The sequence below is a fragment of the Podarcis erhardii genome, assembly GCF_964252035.2.
Source record: "Podarcis erhardii genome assembly, chromosome: 6".
NCBI lineage: Eukaryota > Metazoa > Chordata > Lepidosauria > Squamata > Lacertidae > Podarcis > Podarcis erhardii.
In genome coordinates, this window is record NC_138510.1 from 72,450,719 (window position 1) to 72,467,467 (window position 16,749).

A 16,749-nucleotide genomic window follows, 5' to 3' on the forward strand; every position below is an offset into this window, starting at 1 on the left:
TTTGGACCAGGAAGTCTGCAACTGGGAATCTCTTGGGGACCTTCAAAGGAGTTTCCACTATATCCAGAGATAAGCGGTACGTGGCTTATTTTTTATGCAGGTAGCATCTACTTCTCCCGTCTAGAGATTTTCCATAATACAGCCTTCACTAATCTGGTACTCCCCAGATGTTTTGAACTACAACTCCCATCAGGTAGCTCGGCCACATCATGCTGGGGTTGATGGGAGTTGTAGACCAAAAAATCTGGCAGGCATCAGGGTGGCCATAGGTAGTCTTTCCCTACAAGCCTCTGTGGGCAGGTTCTTCCTTTCTCCTCTCAGGAAACAGGACATTATTTACCAGAGTCCGCTTGCTATGATCTTTCCCATAAGTTAGGTGGGTGGGGTTGCCTCCTGTGGCTGTTGCAAGGAGATAAATCAGGGATGTGATGTTTAGAAGGGGTGTTGGTGGGCACAACCAGTTTTTCCAGAGGTTTCTTATCCTGCCTCAAAATATCACAGAGCCTTTGAGCTGTGAAGATGAAATAGACAATATGTGCATAAGTGTGTTCTAGGATAATGCCAACTTACATGTTTCCAGGGATTGTGTGTGGATTCTAAAACCTTCCCATATACAGATAGCGCCTGAATATTGAGCATAGCACAAAACTCCTTGGACAAACACTGTGCTTTCCTCTGATTCTTCTATCATCTCTGATGGTCAGGGCAGAGAGATGAAGGGGAGAGAACAGAGGTGAGCAGTTCCTATGAGGGGGCACAAGGTGAATAAAGGCAAAATTAGAGAAGGGAGGGGAATCGAGGTGGTATTCCGGTAATTTGCTCCATGTCAAAGATGTAAGAAATTACCTCAATCATGATTCTTTTAATTGTACTAGAAGCATTTAGAAAGAGTTCAGTTCTCGCTTAAGAAAAAGGTTTGGAACGCTTGAATGAACGAGGCTGAGACTACCCTAATTATGTGTATCTATATATTTTCCGAAGGCACATGAAGCTTAAGTCGAAAACTGAATTATTGTACCTTAAGTCAACAATCTCCAGCCTACAACGCTGAAAACCAAACCTGGAGCCTGTCCTGGCATCCGCTGTAACTAGTTGAATTATAGATCTGGAGTGAGCTCTTATATATATGGGGAGCCAAAGTATGCTAGTGGCGAAGGAGAATTCTGTTTATTGAGATATACACCAGCAACCTAAGGAAGCAGTATTGCAGTGGAAATGAGTCTAAATTACTTGTAGAGAAGCCTGACATATTTCCAAGTAATAAAAATGTTACACCCTTGCACTCTAAATAAAATCTTAGTTGCTGTTGACAGTTGGTATGAAATCCCAGTCAGAAATACCAAGCTGCGAAAATAAGGCCTAACTTTTGTTGTTGTTGTTATTATTATTGTTGATACATCTGGCATCCAATCATGAAAGACAATGTCCGTGTCACTCGGATGGCCCCCGGGCATTCACTATATCTACATCGAGGTTAAACATCTATGTGAAGATGTGACAGCACACCTTATAAAAGATATTATTGAGTAATATAGACTTTCTGTAATAACCAAAGAGTAAAGAATATAGCTTTTTAAAGGTCTCCCCATGGCTGATCTCATGACTCAAAGATGAGACACTGTGCTGCAAGCTAAGTAATAAAATCTGGTGGAGACTCTGGGCTAGCTTGTGACAAATCATATCAAAGTATTATTAAAGAAGGAACTTGAGACCCAAGACTATTATTGATTCTTGACAGAATTTCTTATAAATAAGTGTTGCAATCTGATCCTGGGCTAGCCAAGGTCCTGGTAGAATTCCACCTATTTACAGGGCAGGTTGCAAAACAGTGCCATTATATTACTGAAAGATGAAAGGAGCGCATTTGGCTGCAGAGACAGGGAGCGCTGCCAGAGGGAGGCCAGAGACAGTCGCTGCCACAATGGCCCCAGAGGGTGAGACGGGAAAGGGGGGAAGCGATGGCATTTGTTGGCCCAGATCCCAGGAGCAAAGCATCAGGCAGGCTTTGAAGCCTTCACAGAAGTCTTCGTCAGGTAGCATGGGGAAGGAATGTATTACTCAACTTGGTGTAGAAAAAACTTTGTGGCAAAGGTGAGTTTTAGAAAACACACACACATACAGTTAAGACCTACAGGTTACAACCCACCTGGAACCCTTCCTCACACCAGCTGAACACATTATTTTGCAAAGGGGATTTGAAAATAGCTAGTTGCAGAGTGGTCTGCTGCTAAGAGACAAGTCCCCTCTTAGGAATTGGCTAAAACAAGATTGCCAGCAATCGTGTGTCCCTGCAACAACCTGTGGATCAAGTAGAAATAATGGACAAGATATGCACAAACTGTCTTCTTTCTAAGCTAAAAGGCAGCATCAAAGACTATGATCAGAAAAGGAAGCACATCAAAGAGAAGGGATGCTCAACACTCTCTTGCTATTTTCCCAGTCAAAATGTGGGAGAAGTGATTCACGGGGTGAGGTGTGGGAAATAGGGATAAGTATCCTTCCCCCTATTGGGAGAAAAAACAATTAGAGGTGGACACTTAGGAGCAGGTATGGAGAGGAGCAGAAATAACTAAGCAGCTTGTTCCTTCCCCTGCCCCACCACGATTTCTTTGCTGAAATTGCCAGCTTCCCACAGCCATTTTCAGGTTTTTTGTTTGTTTTTAAACTCAACTCATGCATCTTCCGTGTATGGCCTTGTGCTATTTCACAATGTGAGTGGGAGAATCAAATATCTGTGCGGGGTGATCCAAATCTCTGTCTGTGGGAAGGGCTGTAGCTCAGTGACAGAGCGTCTGTTTTGTATGGCAGTAGGACTGAGAAAGATCCATTCTCCAAAGAGCCTGGAGAGGCACTGCCAATCCATGGAGACAATACTGAGACCAAAGGTCTGACTCGGTATAAGGTATTTTCCTTTGTTCCTATGAAAGCATGCAGGGAGAAAGGTTCTACACCAGCCTGACACACTAACTTCCTATAAGGATCTTTGGTTCTTCAGTTTTTAAATACAGAAGCATTTAAACATGTGATCTAGCCTCAACATGTGTACTGTTCTCCTTAGACTGTTCTATGGGCTTTTCCAGAACACAATGAGTTGGATTCACAAGCCTCCAGCTTAGAGCTGATCTATGGGTTCAATCCAGACTTAGTCGCTTAGAGGAGACCTACCAAAATCAACGGGAAGTAAGTGGACCTCCTTTAAACATGACTAGGCCTGGATCCAGCCCAGAGACCATCTGAAGGCCTGAAACAGACCCTCCAAGTGTCCCTATTTTCCAGGGGCAGTTCCGGATTTACAGAAGCCATCCCGGTTTCTGATTTGATCCTAGAATGTCCTGCTTTTCCTTAGGATGTCCCTATTTTCATCGGAGAAATGCTGGAGGGTATGGGTTATGTGACCCTCCAGCCAAGGAGATAAGTAATTTTGCAACCTTTAGAAGACATTTGAAGGCAGCCCTGTATAGGGAACTTTAAAAAAAAATGTTTAATGTTTTATTATGTTTTTATATATGTTGGAAGCCACCCAGAGTGGCTGGGGCAACCCAGTCAGATGGGCCAGGTATAAATAGTAAAATTACTACTAGTAGTAGTAGTAGTAGTACCGAATAGGATGTCCCTATTTTCATCAGAGAAATGTTGGAAGGGTATGCTGAACAGAAGAAGAAGAAGAAGAGGAGGAGTAGTAGTTTGGATTTGATATCCCGCTTTATCACTACCCGAAGGAGTCTCAAAGCGGCTAACATTCTCCTTTTCCTCCCCCACAACAAACACTCTGTGAGGTGAGTGGGGCTGAGAGACTTCAGAGAAGTGTGACTAGCCCAAGGTCACCCAGCAGCTGCATGTGGAGGAGCGGAGACGTGAACCCAGTTCCCCAGATTACGAATCTACCGCTCTTAACCACTACACCACACTGGCTCATTTAGTAGTACATTTAGTGGTACATTTAGTACATTTAGTGGTATACATTGGAGCAAGAAGAGGCATAAGAACATGAAAACATAAGATCAGCCCTTCTGTATCAGACAAAGGCCTGTCAAGTTTTGCATCCTCTTCCTCACAGAGGGCAACCACATGACATTAGGAAGCCCACAAGCAATTGCTGTCACTGCCCAACAATTGGAATTCAGAAGCATGCTGCTGCCAATTTTGGAAGTAGCCATTGATGTCACTATTCAATTTCCATTTTGTGTTCCTGAAAGGAGTAGTAAGAAAGGGTTTTTGAGCGTCTTTCCTTCCTAATATGCCTTATTAACTTTAGACTGCTGTTTAAGATGGGGGGGAGGGGGGAAAGCGTGTTTTCCCCTGTGCTTATAACTGTGCTGTGAACGTGTTAGTGGAATGAATCTGTGACCCTTTAGAAAACTAAGGACACACCTCCATTAGTGTCCATATTGCTGCACTGAAGAGGCTGATACAGTCAACTGAAATGACAGGGTGATAAATATAAAACCACTATCATCAATAAGACTGGAATGTAAAAGCACTTAGTTTCAGCCTAAGTAACTCCCAGAAAGTTTGGTTTCAAGAACCAATGCATCATCCATCACGATTCTACCTTCTGTTGACAAAGTAATTGTAAGATATCTAGAATGGAGGTTCAATATGAACTGACATTTTTGAAAGGAGGAATTGTGTGCCGCACTTACTCATTAAATGTATTTTCCTTCACTAAAGATGTTTCCTTTTTTAGTTTATGTATGAATAACTTTAGTTAAAGTTCCCTTGACACACTGACTTTGCTTTGAATAGCACCTTATATTCATTAACATAAAACCTGAAAGAAAATAATTTTAATGCAGCTTTTTTAACACTTCAAAAGCCTTTAACAAATTGATCGAGCACAATTATGTATTCCAAAGGGAATTATAAAGAGATCACAGAAAGGTTGAAAAGTTCTGGTTAAAGGAGAGATAAAAAATATTCCTAAGTAGAAACAGGCATGCTGTGCTGGAACTTTAATGCTTACCAAATTGTAAAAGTAATAAAATTATTTCAGAATGTCAAAGTTTGTAGCCCAAGTATGATCTGGCTGATGATAAGTAGCAAAGACAAGGTACTTGGAGGTTAGAAAGCAATTTAGGTTGAAGTTTGGCTAGCCAATGAGGGCACCGTGCAGCCAAAGTTCGGCACTTCTCGTTGATTTAAGTGTTGAAGTTAAGTGTGTGTTTACATCCCTCTCGCTGAAATAGATGGAACCTAAAAGTGTTTCATTCAGGTGGATTGGGCCCTAATTGTACTACAATTTGTCACTGCAAAGCAGAGCAATTATCATTGCTTTTAAGGCTTATATCAATATGCAAGTCCAGGTATTTGCATGATATGTTAAGTGTGCTCTCTAAGCATGGATATCCTGACTTTATCAAAAGATGTAACAGAATTTTAACTAGTCTCAAAGACTTTGTAATGTTGCGTTCCTATGGGGGTTCTGATACTTCAGTATTATAAAAGCTGTGCCACAATAGAAGACAGAGAATTAAATACCAAGGAGAAACAAGCCATTTGGTGGCTTGTTTACTTATCGGTACTTCTTTGCCCGTCAGTTTGGAATGGACAAATCTCAATTTTAGTTTTGCTTCAGTTCTGATTACCAGTCTTTAGCTCAACACATGTCAGTATCAGTTTATGTGTGTGAGTTTTTAAAAAAGGTCTCATGAAAATTCATCAGCATTTTAGTGACATTTCTCCTAACTCACACATTTTTGTATGCACTTTTGCCTAATTTACATATTTTTGCCACCAATTTCCCCATATATCATGCATTCTTATGTTATTTTCACTCATGTATACATGCATTATTCTAAAGGAAACATTTTTGTATACCCTTTTTAAATATAGTTTTATTGACTTTCCAATATCGTTCCAATAACAGTCTCATTGTAACAATGCCGATTTTATCCAATTAATGCAATTCTTAAAAACCAATTATTAATATACCAAATTAAACAATTTAGCGAAAGTGGCCTCCTCACAGCTAGATTTGATGGCTCCTCTTTATTATTATTATTTTCTGCTTTCCAAAATCTTAATAATTTCAGTTACATTCCCTTCAAGATAATAATCCCTTATACAACAGTGACAATCTTATGGTTTCCATTCGTGTTAATATATTAAGTAATTTATAAAGTTTCAAGTGAGGTACTTAGTCTGTAATCATTATTCTTTCCTGCATGTGGCAATTCCCCCCCCCCACACAGTGATGCTGACCCAACCATATATGGTATTGTGTCCTTCATTTTTGTATGCACTTTTTGGTTGGAGAAACGCCTCTGGGATCCCCCCAGAGCAATGAAATATTCGACAACCAAGGTGTGACTTTTGGTTGGTTGCAGAAGATTCCTACACTCAAGCGGAAGCCATGTTGGATGTTTGGATTTCGGAAAATGTTCAAAAACCGGAGCGTTTCCTTCTGGGTTTTCGGCGTGAACATTGCACTGCAAAAATTGCACGCAAAAATGCAACTGCTGATCAATTTCCATGAGGACTTTTTTCTTTTAAGCCAGCTGATATGGGAATGTGGAGAGATGAACTCAAGATTGGAAAGAAGAGAAGCTGAAATGGACAATATCGCCCATCCCTAAGATCAAGAGCCCACTCTTAGAAGGATTCCCAGTCATAGAGAGGCTTCCATGTACAATCCGCTAAATGCATATAGAAGCCCCCCTCTGACCTGCAAGCTGAATGGGCAAAGATCTGAAGAGAAGACCACCCACACTTATGGGGAAAGGGCTTATGTGTGCCTTCGTTCCTCACTTGACTGCTGTAGACTGAATGCATGCTCCTAAGCATGAACTCTGAAAGCAAATAAAGAAGGATATTTTTAACATTGAATATGGGAGAAAGGTCTCATTGTTCTCAGACAAAGGCTTAGGAGAATAATTTACTGTGGCCAGGAACATAACTAATTTGTTTAAGCCCCACTGAGTTCACTAGGGTTTGGTACCACTGTGGCAAATGGTCTAATTTTAGCTCTTCCTTTGTTGGATGCAGTGAACTAATTGCTGTGTCCATACAACAATATAATCTACAAGGGTATGTTTCGTGTTTACCTCATGAGCTGAATGTACACTTCATCCTCTCCTACAGGCTCAGGATGGGCTGAAACAGTTGTGGCTCTTACAGCCAGATGTTCTTTGAAGATCTGAGACTCTTGAGATAACATGCGCACTTCTGTTTTCCAGTGGTTTTAGCCTTGGCAGAAGTCTTTGTCAAATGTTTATTCATGGACATCATTTGCCGAATAATGCTGCCATAGCTCTTTTTACGCCCAGGATCTGTGACTTAATGCAAGCATTCTGCTCTTGAGAAAAAGAGACACAAGAAGTAAAGCTCAATAAAATATCAAAAGAAGACATTTCAACATAAAAACTCTTCACAGAAGCATAATATACTGTTTCAATAGCTCCTTGTTCCTACACTCCTTATTTTTCTTGGAATTCATCTCAAACTTTGCAAGAGAAAGGGGAATTATATTGTCATCTTTAAAGGAAATCTCTCCGTGGGTGGCCTTGCGTACTTAATCTGGCCTTGCAGTCACCAGCAAATTATCTCTAGAATGCCCCATGAAATTACTCTTTCCCCCTTTTGGAGTGGGATTCAGCGGAGACACTCAACTAAGCAATCTTCTAAGCCCCACTGGAGTCAACCAATCAGACACATACAGGAACACAGCAACCTTGGGTCGTATCCAATGCTGCGTGTGCTGTGTTCTGTTTACACAGTGGGACTTCCCCTTCCTCTCCTCTCCCTGCATACCCTCAAAATCTTCCATGTCTCGAGTTGATTATGAGGGTGCACGGAGGGCTGCAGGAGAGAGGAAGAGGTGGGAAAGTTATTTCGCAGCAGTCTGCTGTGCTAGCAGAGCAACAGAGTTGGATAAGCTTCCTTGTTTTCCATCCAAGGTGAGCCCAGATAGATGCAGTGACAACCAGGGAGACAGTGGGTTCCTCTGAGTGGGCCCAAGAGACTTTTGCTGCCTGCTGTGAAGGGCAAGATGGCACCCTTCCTTCTTGTTTTGACCTTTAAAGGTTTTGACCTTTAAAGCCCTATGCAGCCTAGGACCCACGTACCTATGGGACCGCCTCTCCAGGTATGCCCCGTGGAGGACCTTAAGGTCTACTACAAATGACAACACCTTGGAGGTCGCAAGTCGCAAGGTGGTTTAGATTGGTCTCAACTAGGGCCAGGGCCTTTTCAGTACTGACCCCGACTTGGTGGAACGCTCTGTCACAAGAGACTAAGGCCCTGCAGGACTTGACATCTCTTCGCAGGGCCTGCAAGACAGTGCTGTTCTGCCTGGCCTTGGTTTGGACTCAGTCTGACCCTTATGTTTCCCTCCCCTTATGGATTTGATCTATGGGCTACTATTAAAATGAGGCTTAATTTTAAATTATAATTTAACCTGTCTTTTAAATTGGTTGGGTTTTTTTCAATTGTAATTTTACTGGTGTTAGCTGCCCTGAGCCTGGCTGTGGCTGGGGAGGGTGGGGTATAACTAAAAATTTATTTATTTCTATTATTTCTATTATTTCTATTATTTCTATTATTTCTATTTCTTTATATCTAAAAGATGGATAAGGTGGCAAACCTCACTTTGCCACTGGTGATAGTCCTCCACCACACTTGAGGGTAGCTAGCCAATTTAGGGGCCACAGGGCACACACAGTTCTTCCCCACAACACTGCCACGCCATTCCTCTTCTGCATGTGCCACCTGAGGCAGCCACCTCACGCTGCCTACTGACAGAGCAAGGCCATGGTCCATGACCATAATGCCCTGACAGTGAGCTTCTGAGGTGCATCAGTCTAATTCTTCCTGAAAACCAAGTCCTGGAATAGATCGACTTAGGCCTGACAAAGGAAGACAAGCCAAACATTATTTCATGTTTAGCCAGACCTCTTTTTTTGCTTACCTTTAAAGCATTAAGTGTCCACAGCATGGGCACATTGCACGTACCTATTTGTGAGAGCTAGTTTGGTGGGCAAATAGTGTTAGTCTTGGGACATCTGGATCCCATTTCCTGCTCTTCCTTGAATTCTCTGGGCAATCAAGAGGTTCAGTTTCTCATATGTAAAAAAGGATCACTAAAAACACCTACCTTATAAAGCACATCCAGCCCACCTTGGGAAATATCTCCTTCCATACAATCTGGCTTGGAAATGTAACCCTAGAGCCCTTTTAAAAATGGTGCAAATTATTGCTATTATGAAACCACTTGATCTGCACTTCTTGAACGAACATTGAGATTGGGATGTTGTCATCCTTTGGATTTTGAACATCATCAAATTTTGGCTGCTGCTTGTGGCTTCAAAAAGCTGTGTGAGTGTGTTTTTAATGCACATTTTGAAGGGAAATCCATTTAGAAATGTGTATTTTGTGGAAAACCTAGGTTAGAAATGCATATTTAAATATGACTTTCTGGACAGATTTTTCTTTTTTTAAAGCATTGCATGCTAACGAATAAAGAATATAGAACAGATTTATATGCAGACTGATCCATCCATCCCAATAGACCTTTTCTTCCCTATGCTGCCAAGCCATCTCAAATCTTCATCCTTACCTCATTTCCCCTTGCTTTTTGAATCATCAGCAGCATGTCTGTTGGTACTTGGACTTTATTTTGTGTCTACTTAGCTCCAGACCCAAAGAGCAGTCTTTAATCCCAGGCTGCTAGGAGTGAGCAGGTCACTTGGATATTGGTAGACAACCAGAGACAAGCCAAACAGCTAAGAACCATAAAATAGATAGATATTAATTTAAAGCAACCACTGACCTTTACGATAAAAATTGTAAAAAGACGTGCGGGGGCAGACTTTTGCACCCACTGATTTTCCATGAGACAAAAAAACCCCACCCTTGTACCCATTTTCATTTAATTTATTAAAAATTGCCCTGAGCAAACACCATTAAAAAATATAAAAAGACAAACCTCCAATAAACAGGACAAGAATGGATTTAAAATAGTCATCTAACAGCCGGCCTTCATCCATGCATACTTCTAATTCAATCTGAATCTGTCTTGCCCAGTTTTATCCTCATTTCTTTCTTTCTTCAATTCCAGAATGAACATATATAGAAAGAGACACACCTCCCTTTTTAAAGGGCTGTTTTTCTTTCTGAATCATGTATGGAATGCGCCTTCTGACTCCATTCTGTGTAAATAATGTGTAGAATAATCTAAGTACCATCATGGCTTTGACAGCAGAAGCCTTGTGATGAATAAGACCTTATGTGGGATTATTATATGACATTTCCAAACTAAATTATATTTATGAGTCATATACAATTGCATTACATTCTCCTGTTGCAGTGGATTTGTGCATTTAGCAAATGCTTTAGGAAAGATTGCTGTCTGGAATCCAGAGGGCTCCATCCCAAGGGGCGGGGGGAATGATCATACTTACAAAATTGTGGACATAATCAATTTGCACATTTAGAGGATTTGTTTTCAGGGGCCCAATGTTGCCACATCTACATTTTAATGAATCCCGTGGATCACATCTATGCTACATCCAAAGGTTTCATATATGGTTCCAGGATGGGGTCTTTAGGGACAACTTTGCTGAAGTGAGGCAGACCTGAATCTGGTCAGCGTCTCTTTGAGAAGCCGCCTGAGAAACTTATTTATGCCGCCTTGAATTCCACTGTGGAGGAAAGATGAGACACAAAGGATGGACCATCTGCTTGTATAAAGATTTGCCTTGGAGCATGGTACCTAAAGGACCACATTTTCCCCCTATGAGCCCACCCAAGGCTATGTTTCTGTGCCTTCATCATCATACAGTGGGTAGTAATAAGAGGTTGGTGACAATCCCCCTCTAAATATACAAATATTTGAAAGAATGCATGGGCAGGATTCCAGGGCTGTGCAGGCTAGTCCTATGACCCGGTAATTGAATCACCTTAGCCACCATGCTCCCTGCCACAGAAACAACACAAAACAGCCAGCACCTTGAATTGTGCCCAGAAATGGAGCAGAAGGGAAATGAAGACCAAACAATAGGGCCATGGTAGTTGGGGTGCGTCCAAGGAAATGGGGGCAATTGGAAGGCCCCCAGCTGGCTCCAGCCCACTGGCTGGCAGCCGGGCGATCTCCGGTCCTTGGAGCAGCATGTAGCTGTGACCTGAGCTTCAGAAGCCTCCAGAAGCTGGGCCCACAAGCCAGCAGAGATAAGAACTCTTCGCAACAGAAGGGCAGAGAGAGGCTGTGTAAAGCGTATTTACACAGGCATTTTATTCAGCATCTGGACAAAGGAAAAACATGTCTGCTCCCCTTCGTGCCAAAGTAAATAGCATAAGCAAAAGCTATACACACAACGGAAGTTCCCAGCAGGCTGTGCTGGAATGTAAACAGACATGTGACATACAACAATCCACATGTCTGTTCCTCTTAAGGTGGAACGGAATATCGTAACTGTAGCTAGGGGGTGGCGAGGTGGGCCCCTGCCAGGGGTACAGGTGAGGGGGGGGGGCAAAATCAGCTTTTAAAATATGTCCATAAATATGTATATAAACAAATATTGATTATTGCCTCATAAGAAAAGGTTTTAAATAGAGGGTGAACTGAATGGGTGGAGGGGGCGGGATTGGAGGAGAGGTGGGAAGAAGAGCTGATTTGTCTGTGGCTAGGGGGCGCAATCTGGATGGTTCTGCCAGGGGCGCAAGGTCACCTAGCTACGGCTCTGCCAAACAACATCACAATTGCATGCTTTTGCAGAACAGGTCCTAGCCGTACAAGTCAGATTTTGCACAGTTGACGTTTCCAATCACTTTTCAGAAGCAGACCCACGTAGAGTCTGTGCAGTAATCTAACTTGGAGGTAGGTGACCAAGTGTGAGGCTTCAGGGAGTCCTATCCCTCCCACAGTGGCAACAAAGAAGCAGATAAAAAAGAAGAGTTCTTACCAATTAATTTATTCAATAATCACATTGAGAGACAAAGGAATGTGGTCTCTCTCTAGATAATGGCGTTGCTCCAAGTAAAGTCCCATAGTCTCCATGATACTATGCCACCCCTGCGCCGGCTGATCTGTGCTTTCTGCCTCTGAGCTTTCTGTTCTACTACTCTCAATGCACACCTGGTCCTAGGAGAGGGGGGTGGACAGAAATGCTTTCCAGAGACACTGCATCTGTCAGCTGTCTCTCCCCTGATGCTTCTTCTTCCTGCTGCTCTCCCAATATTTCCTAGCTTCCCCCCTCTGCAGCCTCTGAGCCTTCTGCAAACCGCTGTTCTAAATCTATACTGTCCTCCTCTTCTCGGGAAGGGGCAGGAAGAGGGGAGGCGGTTCTCACCATTCCTCCTCAGTTCAATCCCTGACACCAAGGCATGTGTGACTATGGCCAGATCTGCCTTTCCCAGCAAAAGTGGACCTTCCATAAATTGTGCTGTGGGTCAGTTGTAGCATTGCTTGTCATACTGGTTTCCAGGAATAGATGACCTTCCGCAAACTGTGATGTGGGTTGCTTGAAGCCTTGTGAGTCAAAGTAATGACAGGAAAAGCCATCCTTGATTTCCCTTTCATTGCATGTCTTCCATGCAAAGGCGTCATGCCCTTGGATTTTTGTAAAAGCAGCAATCTTGGAGTGCGATGGCCAGGACATGAATTGAGTTTTTCCTAGGATTGGAGGAGAAAATTGATTTCATTTGCATTTTGAGTCAATCCTATCTAATGCACACTTCCCCAAATGCAGCAGTGCCCCAGCCAAAAAATGTGTATAGAAATGTGTGTATTAGGGGAACCTGTATTCAAAAATGCACATATCAGTGAAAATCACACACAAAAATGCATGGTATCTGGAAGAATTGTTTTTTAAAAATGTCTATATCAGGCAAAATGTAATAAAAAAGTATAGAGTATGAGAAATTAATAGAATGTCTGTGAGGATTAAAAAAAATAATTGCAAGCTGATGCAGAAATATGGAGAACTGAATTTAAATCTAGAAAAATAGAAAAGTGAGATTAGCCAAAATCCATTTATTCCTAGTGCCTCCTCAATACTAATATGCAAGAACCTGTGTCACCTTCATGGTTACAATACTATTGTACTACTGAAATTAGCTAAATATTTTACATTTTATGATATTCTGCCTGTGCAACCTACTTGTAATTGGCAATTTATCAACGAGTAAATGTCATTTGAATTACACCCGATTATGGACATTCATTCCGAAACACATGTTTCCAATAACCATCCATCCTTCTTAACCTGTCCCTCTCCCCTCCCCACACCCCTGGAGCACTCTTTCCATAGCTGGGGGAGCTAGACTTCAACTCCCTTCGCCAGTCCTGTGGCATGGAATCTTATGAGGAGCCTTTGTAAAAACACAGAGTCAGCTATGCCCAAATTCTCCCAAGTTTGAAAATGTTGACTTAACGCAAACAGCATTACCGACACTAATGAACACCACCGGCCCTTCGTTCCGTGCAGCCTGGTGTTTTCAGTGGAAAGGGAACATGTTCAGATAATGAAGAGGTTAAGTCTGATTGTAATTAGATTGTGGTATGCACAGTCATGTGGTTCGTAGTAAATTTTCCTTGATTAACTGGCCCTGTTTGTTAACATTAGCACTCTCTGTGTTAGCTGCGGAGACACACCATGGACCATTGCAAGATTAATGAAGGCAGGTACGCATGCTGATTAGATTGTGGCAGTTTAATAAACTCTCCTAACATTAAATTATTAAATGCATTCATGCTCATGCAGCCTATTCAATGGTCAGCTTGACCACCTATGTGCTAATATTGGGAATTTAAATGCAGGGGATGGAAGAAATACAGCCGTGTATGAGGTAATTAGCTCTCATGTCTGATAAATGGGGCAATACCTATGTGGATACATGTTTTAGCGCCTCACAAATAGGCCTTTCATTAACGGGAATCTTTGCTGGAAATTTTATGAAAGGTTTCGTTGTTGTTGTTGTTGTTGTTGTTGTTGTTGCATAAACCATCTGGCTAACAACTACAGCTGCTGTTTGGTTTAATAGCTAGTCAATTTAAAGACGGCAGCAAAAAAGAAAAGAAAAGAAAAAGAAAAAGAAAATAGAAACGTCACTTAGTTTAATGTTACGACAATTATGCTCCCCACGGTATTTCAGGCACCCAGTCGTGGAATGCTTCAAAGTCAATATATTATTTGGAAAATAACATATGAACTGTGAGGTGTTTGTGGTTGTTTGAGGGTGTTCTTCATTGCCCAGATTTGCTCTCTTTGCATATTCTGGTGGGGAGGGGCTGGCAAACCTTTCAAGAGCCAACCAAGAAAGTTGTTTAAAGTTTGACAGAAAGCACCAGGATTCAGTATTTAGTTGCTTCGCCAATAAATCCTGAAACAGTCTAAACATGTCTCTGGAATGTGCGGGGAGTCACATTCTGCCTCGTCATGGGCAACGTGAATTGTATGTCAGCTGCTGTGTCACTTCATTTTAAAAGCAACATGCCAAGAGTGCAACGTCCGGATGAAACGTGAACTGTCGTGTCCTTTGATGCATTGTGCTTCGTCCTAAATGGCATCATAACCAACGGAGTGAATCCATACCGCTGACAAGATGGTTATCTGCAAATAGCCTGTGACTTTTGGTTAGTCCCTTCCCTAGTTTGCTCAGCGGTACTGATTTGGACTGCTTTTTGTTCCCGATTAAGGTTGGGCAAAATGCATGTTTTCTTTAGAATAGGAATGAGGAACCTATTTCAAAGGCCGCTTTGCATTCTGGGCAGCTTTCTGAGGGCCACATACTAATGATGGGCATAGCAACAAATGTAAATTTTATTTTAGTACAGCAGTTTGGGGACATGGGTGGCGCTGTGGGTTAAACCACAGAGCCTAGGACTTGCCAATCAGAAGGTCGGCAGTTCGAATCCCCGCTACGGGGTGAGCTCCCGTTGCTCAGTCCCAGCTCCTGCTCACCTAGCAGTTCGAAAGCACGTCAAAGTGCAAGTAGATAAATAGGTACCGCTTGGGCGGGAAGGTAAACAGCATTTCCGTGTGCTGCTCTGGTTCGTCAGAAGCAGCTTAGTCCTGCTGGCCACATGACCCGGAAACTGTACACTGGCTGTAAGCAAGATGAGCGCCACAACCCCAGAGTCGGTCATGACTGGACCTAATGGTCAGGGGTCCCTTTACCTTTACCTTACAGCAGTTTCTACTCTCTCTCACAGACACCCCTCTCTTTTCCTCCATCCAGGCAAGCAAAGAGGTATTGTTATCACAGTTCAAAGAAACATTCTAACCAGGCAAAAACATGAAAAGTTGTACAGCAAGGCCCGGGTGTGGCATGGCTAGGGAGGTTCAGGGAGAGTCATGGGAGCCAGACAGATTTGGAGAACCACATTTTGGCTCTGTGCATGAGCAGGGGTGCCAACTTGAATAAAATACTGGGGGCCCAGGTAAGCCCTGTGCTGCATAATCAATCATGTGGCATGGTGCGCACACACCATTTGAATGGCAATGCCCATTAACACTGGGGGTCAGCCCCCTAAAAATGTTATTGGGAGGCGCAAAGGGACATCAGCCCCTAAGAGTTGGCTCCTATGTGCATAAAGTTCCTTACCCCTGCTTTAGAAATTTAAGAACGAGTTTTATTTATCAGTTATCAGTGTTAGGGAGCAAGCCCCACTCAATACAGCAGGATTAGCTAATGAGTGAACGTGCGTAGGATCGAACTGTACCTCCTCCATCAAAATTAACTTTTGATGGTTGCTTCACACTCCAGCTTTTTTGCTTTACCAAACAGTTGTTGAGCAATATGGCGTCAGTTGTCAGCTGGCAGGAAGCCCCAGGGAGATCAATGGGAGTTGTGTCCAAGTAAATAGTTTTTAGGATTGCTGAGTAAAGCACTCAGTTTCAATAGGAACTCAAAGCGTTGCATGTTTTAGAAAGCAAGCAGTGCTATCATCACTTCATAGCACATTAAATGTCGTCTTGCATTTCACTTTTACCAAACACTCAGTTGAGTTTAACACTCAGATTTAGAAGGTGCTGGCGGCTACTTTGTTGAGGATAAAGGCACGCATCTGCTTTTGAATGAGAACTGAGATCACATGCTTAAATCTCCATGCAATATACTGAAACCGTATCTCTTTAGTCTTTAATCTGGGCTAATGCAGGTGGGTACTTTTAGTTGTAAAGTTTTATTTGGAAACAAAAACAAAAAAAACCTCCCTCTCCATTGCTTCTGCACATATATAAAACAATAATTCTCTAACCATTTAATGAGCAGCACTTTCACTTCAATTAAAAATCAGTGGTGAAATACATCTGGTTTGCTCAAGGTCTGCTTTAGGAAGATCTAATCAATTTGCAAAGAAAATCCACCATGGCTGGTACTTAACAGACAAGATCTGCCGTGATTCTGTGGTAAGAAAACTAGTGTACTAAAATGCAATACAGACATCGCTCTACTCTACACTGCAGCTGTAATGGTATCTATTCATATGATAAGCTCGGTTCATGGGTGATTGCAGACTTGAGGTCCAGTTCCTCATGACTTCATGTAACCCAGCCTGTGCTGGAAACCTCAGCTACTGGAAATCTCAGGAGGGAGAGAGTGCTATTGCTCTCAGGTCCTGCTTATCCTTTCCCCATATGCATATTGTTGGCCACTGTGAGAACAAGATGCTAGACTAGACAATATGAAAACGGATATACAATCATGCTTCAAAATTAGCATTTATTTGAATTTTGTGATGCCGTTCTTCAACCATACAACGTTTGCAAAAATGCATGTTTTAGGTAAAAGGATGCACAACAATGAATATAT

General features: G+C 42.3%; 1 long non-coding RNA gene across 1 annotated transcript; it reads right to left on the reverse strand.

Moving 5' to 3' along the window:
* Window positions 1–358: 358 nt before the first annotated feature.
* On the reverse strand, window positions 359–7,914 carry LOC309344061. Its single transcript, XR_014157591.1, has 3 exons — window positions 7,609–7,914; window positions 7,044–7,289; window positions 359–511 (listed from the first exon to the last, which is right to left on the reverse strand). It is a non-coding gene; the product is annotated as an uncharacterized lncRNA (long non-coding RNA).
* Window positions 7,915–16,749: the final 8,835 nt, after the last annotated feature.